The sequence below is a fragment of the Sorex fumeus genome, unplaced genomic scaffold (genome assembly GCF_029834395.1).
Source record: "Sorex fumeus unplaced genomic scaffold, SorFum_2.1 ptg000054l, whole genome shotgun sequence".
NCBI classification, from domain to species: domain Eukaryota; kingdom Metazoa; phylum Chordata; class Mammalia; order Eulipotyphla; family Soricidae; genus Sorex; species Sorex fumeus.
In genome coordinates, this window is record NW_026606111.1 from 32,950,597 (window position 1) to 32,976,740 (window position 26,144).

Sequence of the window (26,144 nt, forward strand, 5' to 3'; positions counted from 1 at the left end):
CAAAAACCCCAAAACTCAAAAGGCTCAACTAGCAACAAACAGCTTAGTAAATTCTTAGACAAGAACTTAACAACCCAGAGAAATATAACAATTTTCACTTTAGAATTTATTTTTAACTTACTGATTTTAATATTGGAGCAGTTTTCTAATCAATTTCAACTCTAAAATTGTATCAATAGTTGTGACTTTAGTCTACATTGACAGCAAAAATAATAGCAAAATTTAAAAAAAGTGAAGTTAGTTCAAAGGTTGTCCTTGTGATAATTATCATTTTAGTCATATATTTAGTATTTCCAAAATATGCAGAGGGTGCATAGAAAGAGTCTAAAATATATTTATAGGAAGATTTTAACATTACATATTAGAAATAGTTCCATTTGGTACAAATAGCAAAAATATAAATTATTTCTAAAATGATATTAAATAATTTTAGAGACTGTTTTGATGGATTATTTAGGTTTCATTCTTTTTTCAATGGAATCACCATGAGATTCACAGTTATAAAGCTGGTCATGATTGTTTCAGTAATACAATGTTCCAACATTCCTCCCTTCATCAATGTACATTTTCCACCACCAGTGTCCCTAGTTTTCCTCCCCCACTCTCCACCACCCTCATCCTGCCTCTATGGCAGACACTTTTTTTACTTTTCTTCTCTCCCACCCCCCTCCTCTTTCCTTTGGGGAATTGTGGCTTGCAAGAAAGATTACCATGTATATTCCTTTATCTTCTTTTAGCACTCAGTTCTTGTCCTGAGTGATCATTTCCAACTATCATTGGTTAGTGGTCCCTTTTTCATCCTAACTGCTCTCTCCCCCACCCACACCCAAACTGGTGCCAAGCTTCCATTCATGAATTAATCCTCCTGGTAAAAGTTTCTACTGTCCTCAACTATTAGTCACATAAGTATGTTTTTTAATATCTCACAAAATGAGTGCATTCATTCTATGTCTGTCCCTCTCGCTCTGACTCACTTCATTCTGCATGGTACTCTCCATATCCATCCTTATATCATATTACAAGCAAATTTCATGGCTTCATTTTTCCTAGTGGCTGTGTATTATTCATTATATAGATTTACCATAGTTTCTTTGGTAACCTTACCAGTTATCTGTTCTCAGGCTGTTTCCAGATTCTGGCTTTTGTGAATAGTGCTGCAATAAACATAGAAGTCCAGTGGCATACTGGTGGGTCATATGGAAGCTCAAGTTCTAGTTATTTGAGAAATGCCATATTATTTTCAACAAAGGCTGGACCACTCAGCATTCCCACCAACAATGAATGACAGTTCCTTTCTCCCCACATCTGCACCAACACAGGTTGTTCTTGCTCTTTTTGATGTGTCCAACCCTATGGTGTAAAGATTATTTAAGTTTATTTGTATTCCAGTAATAAAGTTAATAATACTCCTAGCACTGTTTGAATTCTCTTTCCTTTCCCTTAATCTGAGGGTAGCTAGTTCAGTTTTAGCCTAATTATCCTTTTACTACCTCAGTTTCCCTGAAGGCAGACATAGGTCTTCCCTCTGGTATACTTAATATAAACATTAGAAAAAATTAAAATGAGGTGAGAAATGCCCTGCTAACATAAATTAGAAAAATCAATGAAGGAATTAAATAAGATTTTACCTTAAGCAGGTTTATATTTATATTTATCCTAAAACTCATAATTATAAACACATTTTGTTAAATGTTGGAGGAGAATTCGCATAAGTCTTTGCAACATTTACATCTAAGAGAGAAATTTGGATCTCCTGGTGGTCCTCTTTTGCAAAATATTATTCTTTTCATTTATCTTCCCCAAACTCTTCTATTTCCTTTTTTGCCTTCAAAATCTCTAGTTAACTCTAAAATCTGTTGGATGTTTAATGAACAACCTCTTCTTTATTTATAAAAATGGCTTTTAGATTTAGTAACCCATGTCTTTTCAGAAATAATAGTTCCATCATAAAATAGAAAATAGAAAAATAGAAATAGAAAATAAAAATAGAAAATAATTTTCTATTTAAGGTTTTTTTGGCGTTACTCATTATTGTTTTTACATAACCCATTTTCATTTTCTACTTAGGCCACTTCATTTATGCAATCTTCAGTTTCCCATTCTTAGCTGATTCTTTTCACCATAATTTTGTTTACAGATGATTTTGTTCCAGAAATTATTGTAGAGAATTACAATTACCTATAAAATCTAAAAGAGTAAGGAGAAAGAATTAAAAACAAGAAAAGGAGTTTTAGTGCACAATATTAAAGTTTTGTGTGCTTCATAATTGAGTTTTAAAAACAGCAAAACGTTTTAGCTTGTTGATTGAGACCTTTATTCTGTGGTTTATCTTTCCTTCATTAAAAACAAGAGCAGAGAAATAGAATACAGGACACAAGACATTTGCTTTGAAAGTGACTGACACTTCGTTGGATTCCAGGAACAAAAATGGTCCCCTGAATTTTGTCAGAAATGATACCCGAAAACAGAACCACGTGTAAGTCCTGAGCACATTCAGGTTTGGACCTACTCTCCTAAAACAAAATCAAAACAGAAAACAAGAGCAGAAAAAATATGCCATTTACCACTTACATAGTATCATTTGAGAAGTGATGTAAATAACCAACAAAAATGATAAATATTAATCAAGAAGACACAAGTAGAAAAATGTTTGAGCTTTTTAATTTGTCTCCTCAAGTCAGACACAGTTGGACTTTTTTTTATTCAGTATGCCTAAAAATGAAGAGGAAAGTGAGAGATGATGGTGATCTATTCTCTATTGCTTACCTCATATAATTTTGAAAGAAATGTGACCACAAAAAGAGAGAAACTTCCTCTTCTCATTGTTTAGCAGTCTCAGGGGTATATTCAGAGGTTGAAAGGTAAAAATGATAAACTATCTAAAATTTCATGTGGGGTTAATAAAGTCAATAATTAGCCCATCACAATAGTTATCTGAGACACCTAACACTATTTTTCCAGGGTTGACTGGGTGAGAGCTCACACATAGAGTGAACTGTAGGCCTACAGGAATAACTGACCTGGAATTTATTATAATCTGCTCTAATATCATGGGTATATGTTTTCAGATTCTGAAGTCTTTGAATATAATAGACTTGGAAAATGGACTAGATGATAAAATTATTTCCACTATTATTCATGAACTCAATTTGCATCAAAGAATGCTACTTTAAATAAAATCTGGAATTGAGCCAAGGATACTTTAAATATGCTCTAAAAATAAAGCTAGCAGGCATAATCATTTTATATTAGAGATGAACTGAGGTCACAAGAATAACTCAATGTACTTATCAAAATGACCCAGAATATTTTATGAGTTGAGTCAGCATGTAAAACCAGAAACTTCCTCATGAACATATTAGTATGACTCAGTGCCTTTGCTCTTCTTTTCAGGCATTTTTATGACTATTTCTAAAAGGAAGCAATGCTAACTCTAATGCTGACAGATCCTTTACCATCTCTTTACATTGCTGACTTTTCTCCTTAGTATGTCAGTATCACTTTGTTCAGAACTCTTACGATTATGTTAGTATTTTTTTTCCACTTAAGAATTATGTTTGTAAGTTTCTGACGATAGAAAAAAATTTTATTAGGAAACTGAGGCATAATAGTAAAATAATCAAGAGCCCCTGTTCTGTCATACTTGGTTAAAAAATGATGCAATGATTATAGGAAATAAAAATAGTATCAATGCTAATAAATTATGTCAAAAACATACCATTAGTATATAATCTTTTGGGTTTCCTTTACCTAAAACTCTACTTAGATTGAATCAAAAATTATATATATATGTAAATATAATTATTTGTTGGGGAGTGTTGGCACACAGCCAGGCTCAAGACTTCCTCCTGGCTTTGCACTTCGAAATTATTCCTGAAGGCTCAGGAGACTGTATGGGTTGTTGGGGATTAAAACTGGGTGGCTATGTGAAAGACAAACACCCTACCCACTGTACAATCGCTCTAGCCCCTCAATTTTTTTAAAAAAATATTTAAACATTGTAAGTTTACAAAGTTAATTATAATATAGTTGTTTGGGAAATTCAATGTTCCAGCACCAGTCTTCTCATCACTGTTACCATTTTTTCACCATTGTCTCCAGTTTTCTTTCCACCACCCCTTAGCAGACACAAAATAATTTACTTTATTTTGCTTTCTGCAAGAAAAAAAATGGTAACTGAAATGATTAAAAAAGTTCAGTAAAATAAAATTTGCAAAAATTGTTATATATCAATAGAAAATTGTTATATATCACAATAGAACATGACTAAAGTCATTTTCTGAGGACATTTTCTGAGGACTAACTGATCTGTTTGCTACTAGATGAACTGTGTTATTGGTTTTGGTTATTGAGCTTAGTGGACTTCTGTGTTACTTTCTGTCAAATTTTGTGTGCTCCTACTATGCTGTCAGTATTAGGGAATTTGGGGTTGTATATATGGCCAGGTGTTCCAGGAGTTATAGAACTGATTGATTCTTTGGCTCAGCGTTTTTTGAAAATAGTAGTGAAGCTGTGAAGCTGAGCTGTTTATATACTGCATGCAGGCTGTGGCATGTGGCTGTAGCTATCGGGGCTTTGACAGGGTAGGGAATTGGCGCACCCACTCCGAAGTGGGCCCCAGAGTCTTCAGCCTGAAGACCAGTGTACCTGGGAGTTTTATTGACTTAGTGTCTTTCTAGATTAGTCGTGAATCTCTGAAGCGTGGCTATTCATGCGCAGGTGGTTGTGGGACGTGAGTGCAGCTGCTGAGACTTCTGACTGGTGGGGGAGACGGGGGTGAGGGATGGGGGGCCAGGCTGCCTATCCCCATTCTGTAACTGGGAGGTTCTGGTATATTGATCTTGATAGTTATTCAAATATCTTTTCTTACTTAATATTTATTACAACAAATTTACAAATCATATTTTTGGGGAAATTTTATGCTAATATTTCATTATTCTGCCTTAAAAAAGGATGTACTGTTCACAAATCATATAAGAATTGTCATCCTCTCAGAATTGTTACATTCCTCTCAGAATTTCTGCATTACTATGTTAAAGATTATGACTGCAGTACATAGAACTATAGATAATAACTGCAGTTCATAAAACTCCTTTGACTTTTGCTATAATTTGTCTATTCTTTTAACTTGTTGGGAAACTAATTTGGGTGCTTCTGTGTGTTGGGGGTACAACACTCCTATAAAATTAATTTGGTAATATTTTGGTGGAATATATGTAATACATTGAGTTATTAGGAGTAATAAACTAAATGGACATATTTAACACAATATTTGTATTATACAAAGTGATGAGTAAATGCTGCTACTTAAAATGGTGCAACTTCTGGTAATTTCTATATATGGCTGCCAAAGATTTATTTAAAATTTGCTGCCTTTTGAGACCATCATATTAGGAACTATTGATATAATTATTTAACTTCTCTTCTTTGCCTAAGTGCTTAAGAAATAAAACTGTTTCATCAAATGTGACTATTTCTCAATTACATTTATTTTTCCCCAAAAGATAGATAGGGAGATAAATGCATGGAATAGTAAATATCTAAATGTTTACACACACATACACACACACACAGAGAACCACTCAACTTCTCTGCTATGCTTGTTTTACACTTTTTTGTGTGTAAACAAAATAATTTCTTCAATAATTGTAATAAAACTTTTTCTAATTTCATAAAAAAGTTCAGTTCTTATGATTCCTTAACAGGTAGATAACATGTATATTTGAATATATATTTATAGAAATTAAACATAAAGTTCAAGTTTTTTATAGACGCGCCTTTTATATACCATGGTGTATCTTAAGTAAACAATAGATATTTGTGTAGGGTCAGGGAACTTTCTAAGCCATTTTTGGGAAGTTTCGGAGTTACTTCTGGCAACTTTTGGCAATTTCACTGGGTTTAGGATAAAAGCTTTTGGGGTCCTACTGTACAGTGCCACTGAGTTGTGCTCAAGGTTCCTATACTTAGGACTACACGGTGCCTGGGCTCAAACTGTGATCATCCATGTATAAAGCACGTGTCTTATCCCTATACTATTTTTACAGCCTCAGGAATCTATATCTTTTTAGCTTTAAATGTATGCCAGTTGGTATTCTCAAAAAATGTTCAAATTTCTTCATGAGTGAGTAGTGTTTTTTATTTGGTTTAGGAGTAATACAACATCAAAACTATATCGGGAAACTCAGGGTTCTATGGTTGGAAGCTGGGAAACTGAATGGAAGAATTCCCTGATCTCTTTACCTCCCACAGCCGACTTCTGTATCACTGTGGCATATTTCAGTGAAACACTAATAGTTGGTACTCTAATATATATTCTCTTCCTGCTGAAAGGGGCTCCCAGGTCACTCACCATGGTAGTGAGACTTAGAAATGGGAGGAAGAGGGTTTTTAAATGGGGGGAAATTAAGGGTGCTCTAGGGAAAATAGAAGGAAATCAGGGAAACAGAAATCTTGACTGTGGTGTTGGAATCTTGAATGCATAAATCTCTAACATTGACAGTGTGTAAAAATTATACAGTATAGTGACTACATTTTTTTAAGTTCAAAGCCATAATTATGTTTTGATGTATTGAAAGTTCTTTCACAGGCTACTTGAAATGGCATATAAAGCATAGGAGGCATAAAATTGTCTTTTTATTTATTTTCTCTAAGTTTCATAGTAATAGGATTACTATTTACTGATTAAAGTAATTTTGATTCAGGTTTCGATGATTTTATAAATTAATATTACTGTTGTTGATTGAATTGTAATTTTAATGTTGAAAGGCCAACGTGAGCAGAGTGTTTCTTTAGAATAATAGATGGTACAAAAATTGTCTTTTATCAGTGAGCTTTTCCTGTGCCCACACCATTCTTCCCACATGAATTTGTAAGGGGGCATTTTTATATCCACTAGATCATACCTCATTCAGTTCAAGAGCCTAGTAGAATTACTTACGTAGCATCCAGAGCAACAGTTGAGCCAACAGTTGATCCTCCACAAAGTCCTGCATAAGCTGATTATCTTTTCTTTGGTTTTGCTTTATCCTAAAGTAGAAAATTCCCTTCTTAAGTAATTTTGGCTTAATTTGTAGTCCTAACTGCCTAAATGAACATTAGTATCTGATCTGTCTGCTTGGATTTCTTTCTAGTTTTTTCTTGACCTCAATTCTTATACTTATCCTTAATTAGATAGGCCAACTAAGTATGGATCTTTAGTATGACAGATATTTCTGTTATAGGTTCATCTATATAGGCTGGGCTTTGACTCTTTAATGTGCCTTGATTGCCTATGAATGCTCGTACAAAACCAGAAAAGAAAACCATGCTCATATTCATGTATGTTGAGACACAGGAAAATAAACATTCAGAGTTAGATTTTTTTTTCCTCACTAATTAGGAACAAGCTCATTTAGAAAGATAATTGCCTTTTTGTCTTGGGATTCTATTATAATGGATGACTGCCTAAGTGCTAATACAGGAGAAATAGGCCCTGAGGGGTAAGGGTTGTGAAAATGGATATTAGGCTAATTCTGAGTCAGCAGTAAAACATTCCTTTCTTTGAGGAAACATTATATTATAATCTCCAAATAAATTGTTGCTGTTTGGAGTTATGAAATAATCTTATCAGTAAATATGAAATAATTGTAGTTTTATTAGCAGATTCAAGGACTCATTACTATAAAAATTTGGAAGGAGATTAGAAGAACAAAGTTTCCCCTAAAATTGAAATAGATAAAAGTCAAAATCAAAAAGCCAAAATCAATTTTTAGCGTGGTGAAGAAATTCTGTGGGGTCAGAACAACAGTGGAACGGTTAGAGTTTTCACATGCCCATTGGATTCAATCTCTGGTAATCTATATGGCCTCCTGAGCCCACCAGTTATGATTCCTGAATGCAGAACCAGGAATAAACCCTGAACCCTACTGGATATGGCTCAAAAACAAAAACAAAGCGATAAGATATTCCTCTAACTTGGCCGATTATTAAATTTTAAAGTTAATTTACTATTTATTGTAAAATGTGTTTGTCACATATTGTGCTATTAGTAACTCTTTCACTCTCAAGAATATCAGGATTTAGCAAGTGGTTGAATGAAGTTTTAAGTACAGAACACATCCCGAGACTGAGAATGATCGATCATCTATTCATTTTCCTATTCAATTCCAAAAAGACCCTTAGATAGCCAGATCTAAAGTAAGAGAACTGAGATTCATTATTGGATTTTAGGTGCTAGCAGGGTAGGATTGAACTCTGGTCCTTTCTTATGGTTGTTGGGTTAAAATCTAATAAATGCTTTTTATTGTGAGGGCTAGACATGATCTTGTCTGGCTGGGAAATGGACAATATTTTGTATTTGATGTATTACTGCAAACCTGTAGCTCTTTGCTTCTAAATTTTGGACTTAGAATCAAATGACATTCATTCTGTTATATACATAAATGTTTATTTTCTAAAAAATAAATTAGCAAAATTCAATTATTCACAGTGATTTTTTAATTGATACACAGCAGTGTATGGAATTAGCAGACAGAAATTTATTCTAAGAGTATTACAAATATGAGTGTTATTTAGCATCAAATTTATTCCTTTTGCATTTCATTTCTCTTAAATAAAAAATTTGGGGGTGATTTATAAGGTTTTTTTTCAACTCTCTGGTTTTAAATTTTCCAATCAGTTTTCTCTCATTGTTTGAAAATAAAAGGTATTATTTGCTATTTTATTAGCTTTTTTAATGTGAGGTATAAAAATAAAATATTCTTTGCGATAGAGTTAAAATACAGAACGTAGAGTGCTTTCCTTGCAAGTGCAACAGGCCAGGATTCAATCCCTGCCACCAAATATGCACACCCCACCACCCCTACACCACCACCATGTGTCACCAGAAATGCTCCCTGAGTATTGAGCACCACTAGGTCCAAAAAGCAAAACAAGCAAAATAAAATATTCTATCCCATTATAAACTTTTGTTTTTCTATTTACTTAAAAATGAACAAATGATTTGGTGTGTTACAGTGCAACTCAATGGAAAGTTAGATAAAATTACCAGCTTCTACATTAATACCAAATATCTTTCTCTCCAGTTTTCTCATGTGTAAATTTCTACTTCATACAAATGCATTAGCAAGTATGTAGTAGCATATTATAGGGTTTCCTACATGAATACATTTAGGTTTGTTTTTGTTTTTTAATCTCTGAAAGAGGCACTGGTGATTCTACAGATTATGGAAATTCTGTCAACCTGCCTGCCACAGATGAAGCCACACTTTGCAATAAGTCATTTTCAGTTAATTGTTAATTCACCTATAAATTATTTAGTCATTTGATTTTGATTCTTCAACACCTAGAGGCAAAGATTTGAACCAGAAACTAACAGCTTGTTAAATTTGTTTTTAATAACAGTTATTTGCATTTATAAATTAAGTAATGAAAATGTTATATAAATGTGAGGTCAGAGGGAAAAGCTCAAGAAACACAGAACGGCTAAGATTAAAATTTGTTGAGAATAAATTTGTTCTAAAAAATTTATTTGTTGTTATAAGCCCAAATATATTTTCAACTAATAAAAATAATACTTAGATAAAGGAAAACAAAACCTATGAATGTAGCTGCAGAGTTAGAAAAATAGCATGCATATAATTTAAGTGAAAACAGATGCTATTATCCACTATCCTCCAATAAACTTAGTTTACATAATTTAGGGTGACCTCTGTCTATATAGTACAACTGTCCTCCCATTGTTGATCGATTTGCTCGAGTGGGCCCAGTAACGTCTCCGTTTTTTGAGACTTGTTGTTACTGTTTGGGATATTGAATACTTCACGGGGAGCTTTCCAGGCTTTGCCTTGTAGGCGAGATACTCCTGGTAGCTTGCTGGGCTCTCCGAGAGGGGCGGAGGAATCACATTGTACAACATATATATGTATATACATTATAAATATACCATCCAAAATAAAGAAATACTGGGTTCAAGTTAGTATTTGAACCCAATTTTATATTTGAATATTTAACTATTCAAATATAATATATTCAAATGCCAATATTTGAACCCACTTAATATGCAGAGATAGCACAGCAGTAGGGCGTTTGCCTTGCACGCAGCCAACATGGCCGACCCGAGTTCGATTCCTCCGCCCCTCTCGGAGAGCCCGGCAAGCTACTGAGAGTATCTCGCCTGCACGGCAGGGCTTGGCAAGCTACCCGTGATGTATTCGATATGCCAAACACGGTAACAACAAAGTCTCCAATGGAGACGTTACTGGGCCCGCTCGAGCAAATCGATGAACAACGGGAGGACAGTGACAGTGACAGAATATTTATAAGAGCTAATAATAAATGACATATAGACTGGGTTAAACTTTTATATCACTTAGTCAATGAAACTTGAAGTCTCACATGAGATATGTTAGATGCCAATACTATCTCTATTCAGTAGGAGAAGCAGTTGAGGTATAGAGAGGTCACTTGGCAAAGCTCAGTAAACTACACAAAGCTTTTATTTTCTAAGCATTTATGAATATATACACATATATATCCATAAGGTCAATAATACAATATAATACAAAACGCTTGTAAATTAAAGCAGTCGAAGAAAGATTAGTAAACTATTATAAGAAAAAATAGTATGTGTATTGTGTCTATTTATGGGTGAAATGGACCGTACTTGGTAGCAGTTAGGGCTTACTCCTAGCTGTGTGCTCAGCACACACTGTGTGCAGTGCCAAGGATTGAACTGAAGTTAGTCACATTTGAGGGAAATGCCTTACTTCCTATTCTATCTCTCCATCCCTAAAAACGCTGTTTCTTAAAAGCAGGCACTGCAAAATTACATTTGTAATAGTCAGATGCTAGTAAAAATCTTTTTTTTTTTTTGTTACCTTTGACTATTTGCATTCAGAACTTGGATTTAAGGGTCAAAAATATATGGGTCTTCTCTATATACTAACATGGATGAAACTATCTTACCTAGACATGAAATGAAAAAAACTATTGCCTTTACCTTACCTATCCTTAACATGTTCCTAATGTTATAAATGTATTATTTTCTATTTCAGACATTCATCTTATAGAAAATTTATGTCCATTCAGTGATATTCAAGGTAAATATTTATTAATATACAACAAATTGTCAGATACTGATAGATAATAAAGATAAAATTATGCGAAAAATACAGGTCTGTTTTAAGAAGACTGTGGGCAAGTAACTAGTAATTATTATATGCAGTAATAAGTATAGTATCATGCAGCATATATGAGGGGAAAGGGAGTCATTATGTATTGTAAAGAGGAAAATAGATGCATCTTAAAAAGACTCCTTTCTTAATATGGGGAATGAATTATAACAGAGGCAATGATCATACAGAAGCTTATTAAGAGGTCAATCTGGTAATACAAAAGAGAAGTATGGGTTATTAAGACAAAAATAGTGGTAGAGAGAAAAATATTAAATTTTATGAAGTCAAATTAGTGGCTTTGGAAAGTATCTTAATATATTGGAATAAATAAGTTTTTCTAAATTTTATAATAAAATACAACAAATAACCAGTAATTTCCTAATATAAGTTTTTGAGTTTGATTTACTTATTGGTTACCCAAGCACTATATAAATAAATATATATGTCTTGCAAAAAATATCTTACACTATATAAGTCTTAATAAGTCTTACCAAAAAAGTACTTAATAAAAGTACAAGGAAGTACTGAAATATAAACACTTAAAGTAAGTAATTCCAAGAACGGTTGAGATTCAAACTAAAATTCTGATGATTGTATGTTGCGAATTTCTTCTTTAACCAAAATAGTTTTTATATTTGAAAAGAAAATAATATTGCTTCTGAGGAATTATTTGCATAAATAAATAATTCACTGAAACATAGTGTCTGAGACTAAATTTAGAAGAGCTACAAAATAAGATTAGTCAGATCTGTGACAAACTATTCTCAGGAAAAACCTAAGATATTTTGGGAGAGTAGACAGTTGCAATAAATGTCTTGTGTCTGGGGTCACACCTAGCATGGTTCAGGCGCTTTTCCTAGTTGGGTGCTCGTATTTTCCTTCCAGTGGTGCTTACAGGATAAGATAGGATCTCTTGCGTGCAGAGCAAGTGCTTCAGCCCCATGAAGCTATTGCTCTGGCTCTGCAATAAATTTGAGAATACATACTCAGTGAGCTATAATTTAATAGAACTCAGTGAGCTATAGTTTAATTCTGCCATCCACTAAGAAACTACCTACCTAAATATTCATTGTGCTACTTTTCTTTCTGGTTGTGATTGTTTGTTTGATTGTTTGTTTGTTTTGATGTGGCACTCAGAGTGGACTCTTGGCTCTAGGCTCAGGTGTTCCTCCTGGTGGGGCTCAAGAGACAATATGGGGCTGCAGGGGAGCTTAGAGAGGAGTTAGACTGCATGTGAGGCAAGTGTCTTTCCAGCTGTTTTATCTCTCCCCATCCCCCACTCCCTGCATTACCTTTCTGAAGAAAAACGTATGTTATAAAAGCGGGGGATGGCTCCTGAGAGATAATGCAAAGCATGAGCATGCACACTTTCAATGCAGGTTCAGTCCTTTGCACAGCAAATGGTCACTGAAGCAGCACCAGGAAAAGTTTCTCAACATAAAACCTGGAGTGATCCCTTAACACAGGTGGTTGTGCCCCACAGCAAAATAAATAAATAAATGAAAGAAAGAGAGAGAGAGAGAAAGAAAGAAAGAAGGAAAGAAGGAAAGAAGGAAAGAAAGAAAGAAAGAAAGAAAGAAAGAAAGAAAGAAAGAAAGAAAGAAAGAAAGAAAGGTGGTGATAAGTATACAGAGGATGCTCTCTTTTAGAAGTGGCTTTGTGTCTGGACAGCTGTGCACAGATCTGTGGCTAGGGTAACACTAGTTTTCATATGTAAATCTTCCTGAGTTTAGCCCAAGAAAGCCTTTTACCTTTAAGGAAAGAAGCCTACTCATATGTAGATCTTTGTGAGCTTATTTAATAAAAACGTTAAAGTTACGGGGGAGATAAGCCTAATTAGCAAAAAATTCTTGCCAGAGTCAACCCGTGGATTTAGGTATACCTCAGAGAATAAAACCTTCCTGTAAAGCAGCATTTCTCAACTGGGAGCCTTATGGAATGGGCCTTCAGGATATTTCAAAGGAGTAATGGTGAAAATTGTGTTAATAGGAGCCACCGGAGACAAGGGGTCAATCCTTATGACAGGGATCACAGGAAGAAAACAAAGTCAAAATAGGGACCCAGGGTTTTTGTTGTTGTTGTTGTTGTTTTAAGGTTGAGAAACATTGCTCCAGATCTTGCTAGATATTGAAAATCAGCAAGTTGCTTGTTCTCTGATGACCTTTTACAAACTACTAAATCCTCTCAGAGGAGAAAGGTTTAAGCTTTATTAGAATATAACTTGTCTATAACTTAATCAAATAACATTTACTATGATTAATGCTAATGGTGCACATTTTTTATTTTCCTCTTGCAGATTAGAAATTATAGAGTGCCTCTCAATGCTATCTCTGCATTTAAATTTCATAATTGGAATATACAGAAAGCCTTGGTATAAGGTAGTATTAGGACTTCCCCTTACATTAAATACATCTCCAAATATCTTTAAGTTTTGCATCGTTTCTCTTTTTCCACATTGCGAAACTCTCTCAAATTATACTCGAGTATTTTTTGAAGACCTGTGTTGACTAAGGTTTCTGGAATTTGGGCTTGAGTCATTTTTCAACAAGAAAGCAGATGAACTGCATCAGCATTCAAGTGAACAAAAGATTTCAGAATTTTGTTTTGTTTTAAAATTATTTGTGTTTCCTCTCACTCATTGCTATACCTGAGACCTCTATCAGACCACTCTTCTTCATTACTTAGATTTATGGTGTTTAGATGAACCCAGCAGGAAAATCAAATCACCCATATCATTAAAATTTCTTTATACAATGATATTAAAACATGACTACTCGTTGCTTCTAATATACTAAAATTTCAATCCACAGAAGTATTGGAAGTTCGTGGTTCGAATCTGCCATATAAGAAGTGTATATTTCAAATTTCAGTTCCTGTCATCTGGTCATCATGCAGACATACTTGGCTACTATATTTCTTATATTTATTTTTTTTATTTTTTAATTTTTATTAGTGAAACACCATGAGGTACAGTTGTAGACTTACAAATTTTTGTGCTTGGGTTTCAATTATACAATGATTGACTACTATATTTCTTGATTTCTTGTTTGTTGGGCTGGAGCTATAGCACAGCAGTAGGGCATTAACTTTAAATATATTTTGAAGATGGTTAGATTGAATTATCTAAAAAAGATAATATGTGGTCACTCTGGCTTTCATTTATCTTGTTTTAAACAGAGGAACTGCCAATGCTTTATATCTATGAATTTAAAACAATATTAAAATTATTTATATTGCATGTATAGCATAAAATAACCATCAAAATAATTAAAGAGATAACTATGAAAAGCATACTTTAATAAACATAGAGAACAATTTAGAGTATCAGATTTCTCTATTATGTTAAAGCTATGATATTTACAAATAAACTAATAATAGGAGTTCTCTGGTTTATTTTTGATAAGTCTATGTTTCTCAACGGCACTCTTAGCAAAACACCCTTATTACTTTATTAACTACAACTTTTGCCTACTTGAGCTTAACAAACAAATCTAATGGTATGAAAGAATTTAATTTCAGAGCTGAATGATAATTTGTTAGGCACTGTTAATTCACATAATTCAAAGTTAATTATGTTTTCAATATTAGGAATGTGGTAATTTTATTCTGTTGAGCTATAACTTACAAAATTTTATTTTTTGATTAAGCAAACTTGATTGACAATAATACATGAAAATTATAATATTTACAGGAGAAATTTTGTGTGTTCATGTATATATCAGATCATAAATTAGACTAATTCAGTCATACTTGGTAAATTCTACTTTATAAAGAATCATTCATGTTTTGTTTTTTAATACTCATCGACATACTCATTCCTCATCAGTTCCTGAAAGGCAGAAATTCTCAAACTTCATTTACTGTTTTTATTTTCTCCCCACAATATCAAGATTTATATTTTACCTTTGGTCCATGCTTGGGGGTCCTTATACTTGCTTTATGCTCAGGGGACCATATAAGTTTCCTGGGATCCAACTTAGGTAAGATGCATGTAAGCCCCCACTGAATCTACTATCTCTATACTTTTCCATTCAGTCTTTGAATAATATTGCAATTATTGCTTAAGGGCATGCCACAAATAAAAAGCATCTTAAATTTTTAAAAAATTATTTCTATTATTTTTTCAAGGGCTTCATTTTGAGAAGAGTTTGGAAATTTGTTGACAGTAGTTTAAGTGATCATAACTGTCCTGAGAGGTGTTAAGTGTGAGAAATGAAAAAAAAATGTTTCATGTTTCCATTAATTTTATGGTCAATTGTGTTACAGGTTTCAATCTGCATACTTTTGTATTGGTTTTATAGTTCTGAAGGTCAGAAAAAGGAATGATTATGTAAATCTCTAGTATTAGAAAAACCTCTATATAAGGACAAGTTATTTTGTGTTTCCTAAATTTTATTAAACTACTGGTTGTGGTCCTTGGCTTGGTGCTTCCAAACTTTGAGGGCACTCACTCACTGCCTTGTCATGCTAATCAGGATTCATAAGATTTTAGGGCTACACTGAGCATTCTGCAAATATTGGTGTTTGACAAAGTCGATTTCTTGGACTTGTCCTTTTTACTAATGAGACATTTTTTATTTTAGTAAGTATCCTCGGAACACTTAATTTTCTTACCCAAAAGGGTAAGATTTCCAGTTCAAGTTCAAATATTATTGCTCATAAAATACTACTCAGCATCCTGAGTTGTCCCTCTGAAAACAAAAGACGGTTAGCTTTTGTATTTAAAAGCTATTTAGAAATGATACTTGATAATGAGGATATTTTTTAAAAAATCAAATACTAGTATTTGGCTGGAGTGATAGCATAGTGGTAGGGCTTTTGCCTTGCACACGGCCAACATGGCAGACCCGAGTTCGATTCCTCTGCCCCTCTCAGAGAGCCCGGCAAGCTACCGAGAGTATCTCGCCCGCATGGCAGAGCCTGGCAAGTTCCCCGTGACGTATTCGATATGCCAAACACAGTAACAACAAAGTCTCCAATGGAGACGTTACTGGGCCTGCTCGAGCAAATCGATGATCAATGGGAGGGCCTTTACTTTTACTTTACTAGTAAGTGAAAAAAGCTATTTCAGATGTAAGAAATAACTATCAGCATTGCACAATAATGAATAAAAATGAACTTTATAATTTAATCCCACATGCATTTTCATTGAGGAGAGGACTGAGACCCTGAAAGATGACAGAGTTTGAGTAAGACTCTTACATGTTTTTTTTTTTTCAATTTGCCCAGAAATTGAATTCTTGAAGATGAGAATGTCACTTTTCTTGTCTGTTTCCAGAACTCTGCAGTGCAGGAATTGTTAAAAAAAACTCTTGTACTTCTCTTTTCAAAAATCACCTAAGTTACTCAATTTTATTTTAAAAATGTTCCTGTTGAGAGAAATCCTTGCAAGAACTATAATAAATGTAAAATAATAGCAACAAATTGATAACTTCCTTACTCTACTAATTTTCCTGCCCTGAATGTCAGAATAAAAAGATAGCCTCTGGTCCTTTGCAATTTGACAAAGTCATTCTGTTAATGATGTTGTAAAACACTTGGACCTTGGACTTCAAAGCGATTTTACCAGCTAGAGCAGTGTCTTTCATTTTCAGGGTCTTCAATTCAAATCATTCTTTCCTTATTATCTGAACCTTTCTCTTCATAAAGCTCAGTTCCTCAATGCAGCTGTATTATATTTAGTGTATGAATATCATTGACTCCCAAGCCTCTCAGGCCAATACCTTGAACTTGGCAGAGCTTTATAAATATCCAAAGGTAGTTTCACATAGTTCAACAGTTGTCAGTCTTCCATCTAATTAAACAACAAATTATTAAAGATATGCAATGAAAGAAAAGCCCAACTTTTTCTGAAACTTACTTGTGAAATTGCTTTCTCCCACCTACAAATGCTTTATTTAAGGTTAGAAAGATGAGTAGGAATGTGCTTACTATCAAAAAATAATAACTTAATAACTTTTGCAAAACATCACCAACTAGGCATTTCTTAGAAAAAAAATCTAAGAAATTGTTTAATCCCTGAAATGTTACTTATGTAAAGTCTGTTATTATATATTCTCAACATTTATTTATAATATCAATACAAAAATTTTAAGAAGTATAATATGTTTGATATTTTAAGTATTATAGACACACTTTTCCCTCTGACGGTTATATGCGTAAGGTCCAAGAGATAGTATGCATTTTTTTTTTAATTTTTATTAGTGAAACACCATGAAGTACAGACAGCTGTAGACTTACAAATTTTATGCTTGGGTTTCAGTTATACAATAATAGAGTACCCATCTCTCCACCACTGCCCATTCTCCACCACCACTGATCCCAGTATCCCTCCCACCTCTCATCCCCCCATCCCACCCTGTCTCTGTGGCAGGGCATTCCCTTTTGTTCTCTCTCTCCTTTTGGGTGCTGTGGTTTGCAAAAGAGGCATTTAGGAGCAATCATGTTCGGTCTATCGTCTACTTTCAGCATGCTTCTCCCATCCTGGGAGGATCCTCCCAACACTCTTTATTTGGTGCTCCCTCCTCTATGTGAGCTGCCCTTTTCCTTAGCATGTACGGCTGGCCTCTAAGCCATGGAGTAAACGTTCTGGTACTTATCTCCGCTATTCTTGGGAAGGTGCAGGCCTGATATGCACTTCACCTGATTTCAATTCCTGATATCATCCTCCAAACACCCCTGAGTGCAGTCCTGTTGGTCACCAGCACTATTCTAGTGACCGAGGCTAACTCTCACACTAAACAATTACATTGCATTTTGGAGCTCTTGCATTAAACTACTGACCTGGCTGGGCTATAATTTCCAGTGGGGCTCTTGCCTCCTGAGACTTCTTGGTACGTCCCTACTCATCTCCAGTGAGTATCTATTATATTATATTGTATGTATGCAATATATCATGTATGTAATTTATCATATATTATAATATAGAAATACTAAAATATTATAATATAGAAATACTAAATGTATATAAATTTGCATATATACATACAAATAATTATTAAAGGTAGCACTGTCCTGTCATTGTTCATTGATTTACTCGAGCGGGCCCAGTAAAGTCTCCATTGTGAGACTCGTTGTTACTGTGTTTAGCACACAGAATACAACACGGGGAGCTTGCCAGGCTTTGCCGTGTGGGCAAGATACTCTCAGCTTGCTGGACCCTCCAAGAGGGGGGAAGGAATCGAACCTGTGTCGCCCAACCAGCCTCATGCAAGGAAAAAGCCCTACCACTGTGCTATCGCTCCAGCCCCATTATTGAAGGTTTGGTAGGTTCTATTAAGATTAATTCATCCTTTGAAATGGTGACTAGAAGTAAAATTATTCTATTTCTTTGACTTGGTTTGTTTGCCATATGTAGATCTTATTTTGGGTCATCAGTAAACAGGACTATTTAATCAGGCAGCTGATGATAATTAAGTTCTGCTTCACCATTGGCATTGCAGGTGCCAGCTGATTGAATAGGGTAATTGTAGATTGTCCTACTCATTGACAAATATAGCACAGCGGGTAGGGCATTTGCCTTGCACGCAGCCAACTTGGCCAACCCGAGTTTGATTCCTCCGCCCCTCTCGGAGAGCCCGGCTAGCTACCGAGAGTATCTCGCCCGCACTGCAGAGTCTGGCAAGCTCCCCGTGACGTATTCGATATGCCAAACACAGTAAATAAAAGCAAAACACAGGAAGAAAATCCCTCCAAGATCAATTACAAAATAACTTTACTTCTTTTATCTTCAAGGGTAAGAAATTTAACTTACTAGACCAACAGCTTTTATTTTCAAAATTAAATATATGGATCAAATCCAGAGCAAAAGTAAGAGAGACAGATTTTTTTAAGTCCCTAAATTTAATGAGAATTTATAGTTTAATCAGGAAATGAGGATTAGACATAATTAGACATAGTTGCGATTTGGAGGGTTCATGGGGAGCTTATGCACACCATACATTGTACTTACATGTGCGTGTCTCTTTACTACTACAAGTATATTAATACTACTACAATTAAATTTATAGTATCTGGAAACCTCTTAAGATTTTCTTTGTGAGAATTCAGTCATAGTAGTTGTACATAAAATCACAGGCATACAGAAATCTGGAGAGAGAACACTCACATGAGAGTGTTTTCTTTCAGACACCATTAGTTACCGCTGGTGTTATACAGTGTGAAGACTGTTATTTACTAGGCTGATACAAATGTAACAGACTCATGAGAGTCAGTCAGGTGCCAAATGTACAGGGAACCAAGAGAGATTGTTCAGATGGAAGTGAAGCAGGTCCACCCAGGCTATTCCAAAACTATGGTAAAATGGCTTCTTCTGAGAAAATCCTTCTCCCCCAATCTGCCCTGTTCTTTAAAACTGAAGTACAGTTTTTGTGGAATTTCCCCCTGCAGTACAATTATAGAGTCTCGTACTAAAAGCGTTTGACTCTGTAATGACAGCAACAGCAGTCTCAGCAGTTAGATAATGGTCTGAAATCCGAGAGCGAGAAATGTTTTTCAAGCAGTGGGTGATAATGGATAATAAACAGTGGCTTTATATTGTATTGCGACTGCTAGGGATCAATATTCTAAAATGATTCTTAGCTTCAGTGCTGGTTTTATTGACAGATTGAGTATTGCTGTTTGTGTCAGTAGAAGCATGAACAGCAGGTTGCAGATGTGGAAGCTTGAGAGTCTCAAACTGTCCTGAATTTTGTACTTTAGCCACCTGCTGCTGTAAAAGACCAGGGTTATACATTTTATTAAAATACCTTAGCGCTAGAGAGAGTATGGGAGTCAAGGTGCTTGTTTTGCTCATGACTAATCTCTGTTTGATCTCCAGCACTACACAAGATCCCCTGAGCACCATCAGGAACTGATCCCTGATTCAGGAGTAAGCTCTGTGCACAGTTGGGTGTGATCCTAAAAAGAAATACTTAAAATAGAAACTATAAAATAAATGATGAGTCAAAAAGAGTGAATTCACTTGTGCCAGCCTTCAGTAGAATACTTTGCTAAATTCTCAAACCCTGCCCCTTTTACTGACCAACATACACACTTTTTTTATTTGATTGTTTTTTTGGGGTCACACCCGGCGATGCTTAGGGGTTACTCCTGGCTTTGCACTCAGGAATCACTCTTGGCAATGCTCAGGGGACCATATGGGATGCTGGGAATCAAACCCGGGTCGGCTGCTTGTAAGGCCCTACCTGCTGTGCTATCGCTCCAGCCCCAATTTTAGTGTTATTCTTGCTAATGATTTAGAGATACAGAGTGCTTTAGTTAAAAAATAGCTCCTTGTTGAATGGAAAAATAGGATTTCAAGGAAAGAATATAACTGTGTAAACTCAAAAAGGGGCACAGCACAGCGGCAGTGGCTCTATCTCTCCCGCTGCCCGCGTTCGGTCATCTCACCCTTCTTCCCCCACCCCGGGGAGGTTGATGGCAATGGGCAGGCAAGAGAAGGAACGAGGACCAGGCTGGTTGGTCTTAATCACAGTTTATTCCAATCCTCTCTCCATCCACACCAGTCTCTCTTCTCTGCCTCTGTGTCTGCTTCTTCCTCCCCCATGCTACTTCATTTTCCTTTTCCATCCCCCTTCATCCTCCTTCTCTGGAGTCTGGATTCTGATCCTAATCTCCTTTTTCCTCCTTCTGATCCCCCACCCACTCTTACAGTACAGTTAAATCCCAAAGCAAGGGGTTGGGGTAATAATCACACATAGGTGTGGTCACAATCAATAGGAGTAGAATTCTTTCCCTCAGGGAAAGCCGCTCTTAGGAAGATCCTCACTTAGCAGGACGACCCATCCTAGAGCAGATTCCCATGGGTGTGTTTCTCCTCTCCTTGTCCGACAAGCATAGAAGCACATGTAATATAAATCATTTTGTATGGATACAGTAAGAAATATGTTAAACTTATAGAATTGCCCTCCTTTGGCCATCTCGATCTCAGACTACGGTGCTCAGGCCAGAGAGTCTTTCCTACCCCTAGCAGGATCCTAGTCACATCGTTACTTTTGGATCATGACAGCATTTGTCTATGATCAAACTCTTGACTTATAGTTAAGAATCGTGGCACTTTGGCCTGGCCCATTTTGATGCCAAGGTAGATCACTGCTTGCCCTGGGTCCATTCAGGCCCTCGTCAGGACCCTGCTTTTGGGGTGTTAGGAACTAAGGGCAACTGAGGCTTAACTTGAGAAAGCAGATGCCCAGGAGTGAATAATATTCAAAGCCAATCAAATCCTAAGTTATAAAGCATAATGTTAATGGTCTTTCTGTATCTATACAAAGAGGGCATTGCTTTAAAGTAAACTGTTCATAACACATAAGGAGAGGAGAAAAGCAATATTTCACTCATACATATAAAATCATAGATTTCTGAGGAATCTAACCTTACAAGTTAACAGAGTCTGATTAGGGGGAAGCTGATTAACTGGTTGGGGAGAGCATAGGGAAGAATTTACAGATACACACAATGGAATGGAAATGCCTCAGGAGCACTGTGATGGGTGTAACCAGATAAACCTAAACTCCTTGTGGAGAAAGGACAAAGCAATGTCATCCTACATATAACCATATAACAAGATAACCATATGGGATGCTGGCAGGTACAGAATATTCTTTTCCAAATTGGTAATGTTAGTGTGGAGTTTGTAGGATAAATAGAAACTTTTTGAATAGGAAAGGAAAGATAAGATTAAATTCAATGCAAATCAGATAAAATTATCCAATAATAAGAAGTGGTCTGGTTACTTCTTCCATATTTGCTAAATCAATAGTTAGCAATTTTATGTTTATATACACCATTTAAGGGTCTTGCTAAAAATAGAGACTTTGGACTTATCCTTCAAGCCTGTGTTCTCTCTTGAACAGGTATTCCTTTTTTCTCCCCCTTACATCTTTTAAAGTAAGTTTCATTCAATAAAACCTACCTTGCTTCACTAAAAAAAGTTCAAACTTTGATTTGGTGTGTCTGAGGATCTGATATGTTGCATTTATGACAGACTCTCAGGCTTTTGAACCATACTTCTGTAGGAACTGTATCACAATAGACTATGGGCTCTCCCATTGTATTTAGATAACTGTAAATTTTTATTTCAAAGAAATATCTATCCTTAAAGAGAAAAAATAAAAGACTGCTCTTTACTACTAATTGAAATGGATATAGAGCAAATATTTCTGTTGGATATTTTTATAGTGGTTGTTTTGATTAGTCTGGGAATCATGAGTAAATTTTATGAGTCTACGAGTCCCTCAAATTTTAGATAAAATTTTGTGTGACTATGAAATTAAATACTTTTTTCATAGAAGGGATTTCGTATTACTCATCTCTTTCCCAGCATACTCTTCCTAACTAATTTAATTCAGTGGATCTTATGTTCCCTATTTCCAGAGTCTTTTGAAGCACATTTTATCTTGATTCTTGTTGAGTTGTAGTAAGATTCCTTTCTGAGTTGGCTACATTTTTTCTTGATTGAAGTTTACAAATGACTTTGATAAAGTTGACTTAGTTTTATCAATAAGAAAAAATTTACAATATAGGAATATATAGGTAGGTTTTCAGAATTTCTTATGTGGAAGAGGTTTTTTTTGTATTTTTTGGTTTTTTTTTTGCCTTTTTGGTCACACCCGGCGATGCTCAGGGGCCACTCCTGGCTCTGCATTCAAGAAGTACTCCTGGCGGTGCTCAGGGAACCATATGGAACACTGGGATTCGAACCCAGGTTGGCCGTGTGCAAGGCAAATGACCTACCCACTGTGCTATTGCTCCAGTCCCTTTTCAGAATTTCTTATATGTGATTAGATTCTTTATTTTGGCTAAGTCATGATAGGTGGTGAATAGGCTGAATCCAGCCCCAAGAGACTGTGAACGTTAGGTGGAATTTAGCTCTATCAAACTTATAGTGCAATAGAACTCTGTTCAGGGGGATTGGGAGACAGGCTAAAGAGAAGTGAAATTATTTTGACCTCAGAAGTAAGAGATGGTATTAGAACTTAGTTGGGCAAGTTAGGCAAAATTTAAAAAATTTATTGGAAAATAATTTTTAGCAGTAGTTCTCTTACATGAAGCCCTAAATATCTGCATGTAATTGGCAAGTAAGTGCTCATAATATTACTGATGCATTTTTTTCACTTTAAGAATCATATTAATAATTCAAGAACCTCAGAGCACACCAGAACTGATGGCAGCTCCTTTGGGAGACTCCATAATTGGAGGACAAGTGGGGGCAAGAGAGAGGGACCTCTCCTGACTGTAGGTGTTGTTTCTGAACAAATTTACAAAACATTCCATAAAACTGGAGGTCCTGACATCTTTGATCTGATCTGTTAATGTGCATGGCCCTACTTGGGTGAGAAAACAGCTGTAAATTCCATGCAGTTGGGAGTGCTATGGTGGTTTTCCTTTGGTGCCCATAGTTGCAAGAAAATGTGCATCTTGCACCTGAATAGAATACTGGTTAAAATAGACGATGTTTTAAGATTTTAGTTAAGCTAAATAACCTAAGGTTTGGATACTGCTTTAGCTCAAATTGGAAAAAATACCTAAAGTATAAATGAAGAATGAGGTTGAACATCTGGTTATATGTATTTAATTTGCAGATTGGGAATCAGAGAGAAAGTCTGAAGCACAGTGACCATGCAAATCAATATTGGTTTATCCCAGATCTTAACTGGAAGCAAAACTAGGGCAGTGGATAAATTTAAACCTCAAATAATGAGGAGTTAGAGTTTATGATATATTACAGAACTTAGTTAGGACTATATGTGAGCTGAAGCAGGACTGTTTATGCTGGCTGGAATTTTTGCTGAAGCCGTTTAGTCAGAGTGAGAGTGGGCAACTACTGATGAGTGGTACAAAGATCTACAAATGAGTCTTTGGGGACAAGAGAAATAGCACAGTGGGTAGGGTGCTTTCCATTTGCAAGGCCAAGTTGGGTTCGACATATGGCTCTGGTACCACATATAGCCACCAGATCCCCTCCAGGATTTATTCCTGAGTGCAGGCCCAGAAGTAAGACATGAGCACTTCTGAGTGGTGCCAAAAACCAGTAAAATAAAATAATCTTCATATGTAGTCGGAAAAGGAACCTGCATGCTACCCAAGCATGTTCTCTGTGTTATATCCTCAAATAAAGAATCTCAATGCATAAATTATTTTTTGATTCCATAGCTATGGTTCTGATTTATGTAGTCCTTTTTTTTTTTTTTTGATTCTGCAGTCATTTTAAAGAGCAAAGAAAGGTTTCAGAGAAAACACCCTGTATAGTGCTGGTATGATAGGAGTGTCACATAAGGTGTTCACAATCATGTTTGACAGCTCCATAGTGCAACTCAATAAGGTTGACAATAAATTACTAGCTTTGATGAGGGAAATACGGAACATGGCATTAAAATGGTCAGAAGGCCTGTGATAATTATTTCTTTATTTAATCGGTATTTATTCAAAATTCACTATAACTCTGTCCTAGGTTTTGATTATAAAACATGTAGTAAACTACTGGGTAGATAGTACCCATATCAAGGCACATGCCTTGCATCCCATTCATCCTGGTTTGAATCAATGGCACTAAACATGGTATCCTAAGCAGTAGTAGGGAAAAAGGCAAGGAATATATCTCGAGGACTACTGTAGTGGTGAGACCTCCCCCCCTCAAAACAATAGAAGCAGGAATATTACCTAGACTTATAATTCCTTAGGGTATTTCAACATAAAATAGATAATAAAAATAATAAATTTGATTTAATATTCCTGATGAAGAAGTGACCAAAAGCCATATGATCATTCTTTTCCATTTGTACTGCACTTTCATGACAGGACTCTTGCTAGCAGTGATAGTCTTGCTAGTTGGAGAAGTGTTCCCTTCAGGATTGGAGGGTGCTACAGTCTACTTTAGTTAGTGGAAATTATGTGGGGAGGAGAGACCAGCCAAAAATGGGGTCCAGCTGATATCTATGTGTCTCTGAATTCATACGAAGGATCTTGAACAAAGTTACTTAAACCCATCTGTGAATAATAACATTCAACCCTGCTAACAAACTTAAAGAATGGATAGAATCGATGCAGAATTTGTCTTTGACAATTACAGGTGATTGAATAAATGTACTGAGATGCATCAAGATATTCTCTCAAATTATATTTTTAATTTGTTTTACAAATGAAGCAGGGTATTGGGTGGGGGAGAGAAACTCCTTAAAAACTTCTGTTAGAGCAATAAACACTTCCAAAGTCTGAGAAATGACAGGTATTTAGCACTAAAGTTTGATTAGAAATGTGATAAGACAGAGATTATTCTGAAGAACAATGGGGGAAGTTTGAAATTACTCCCTCGACTCTAGAAATAGAAATGCAAATCTGAAACTGTCGCTGCTGAATGTTTTAAATAAATTGAACAAACTTAAGGTAATCATATTTCAGATCAGGCAATTCTGAGGTGAAATAAAGAATTAAAATTACATAGAAAACAGGGTAAGGTCACAGAAGAGGAGCACCAGTAGGATATATATACAAAAGAGGCAGAATGCATATTTTTTACACTGCAATTGACTCAGATACTGTCTCCTGACCTATTTGCTGAGGTGATCAAGTAGCTAATATAGAAGGCCGATAGACTTGATCCCATTTCTCTTTATCTATTCCATCCAATAGATTGGCTCTAAGTGTGCCATCAGTTGTTTTCTATCTTCTATTTATTGGATTTTTTTTGTTTAAACAACTTTCCCCTTTCTTTCTTTCTTTCTTTCTTTCTTTCTTTCTTTCTTTCTTTCTTTCTTTCTTTCTTTCTTTCCTTTTTCTGCCCCTTGAGTCATACCTGCTAATGCTCAGAGCTTACTCCTGGCTCTACACTCAGGGATTATTCCTGGCAGTGCTCGGAGGATCATATGGGATGCCGAGGAATGAATCTGGGTAGGCCCCTTGCAAGGCAAAAACCCTACCCTCTGTACTATATCACTCTGACCCATCCCCTTTCTTGAATGTCATAATAGATGTCACTCAGATGACCAGTCT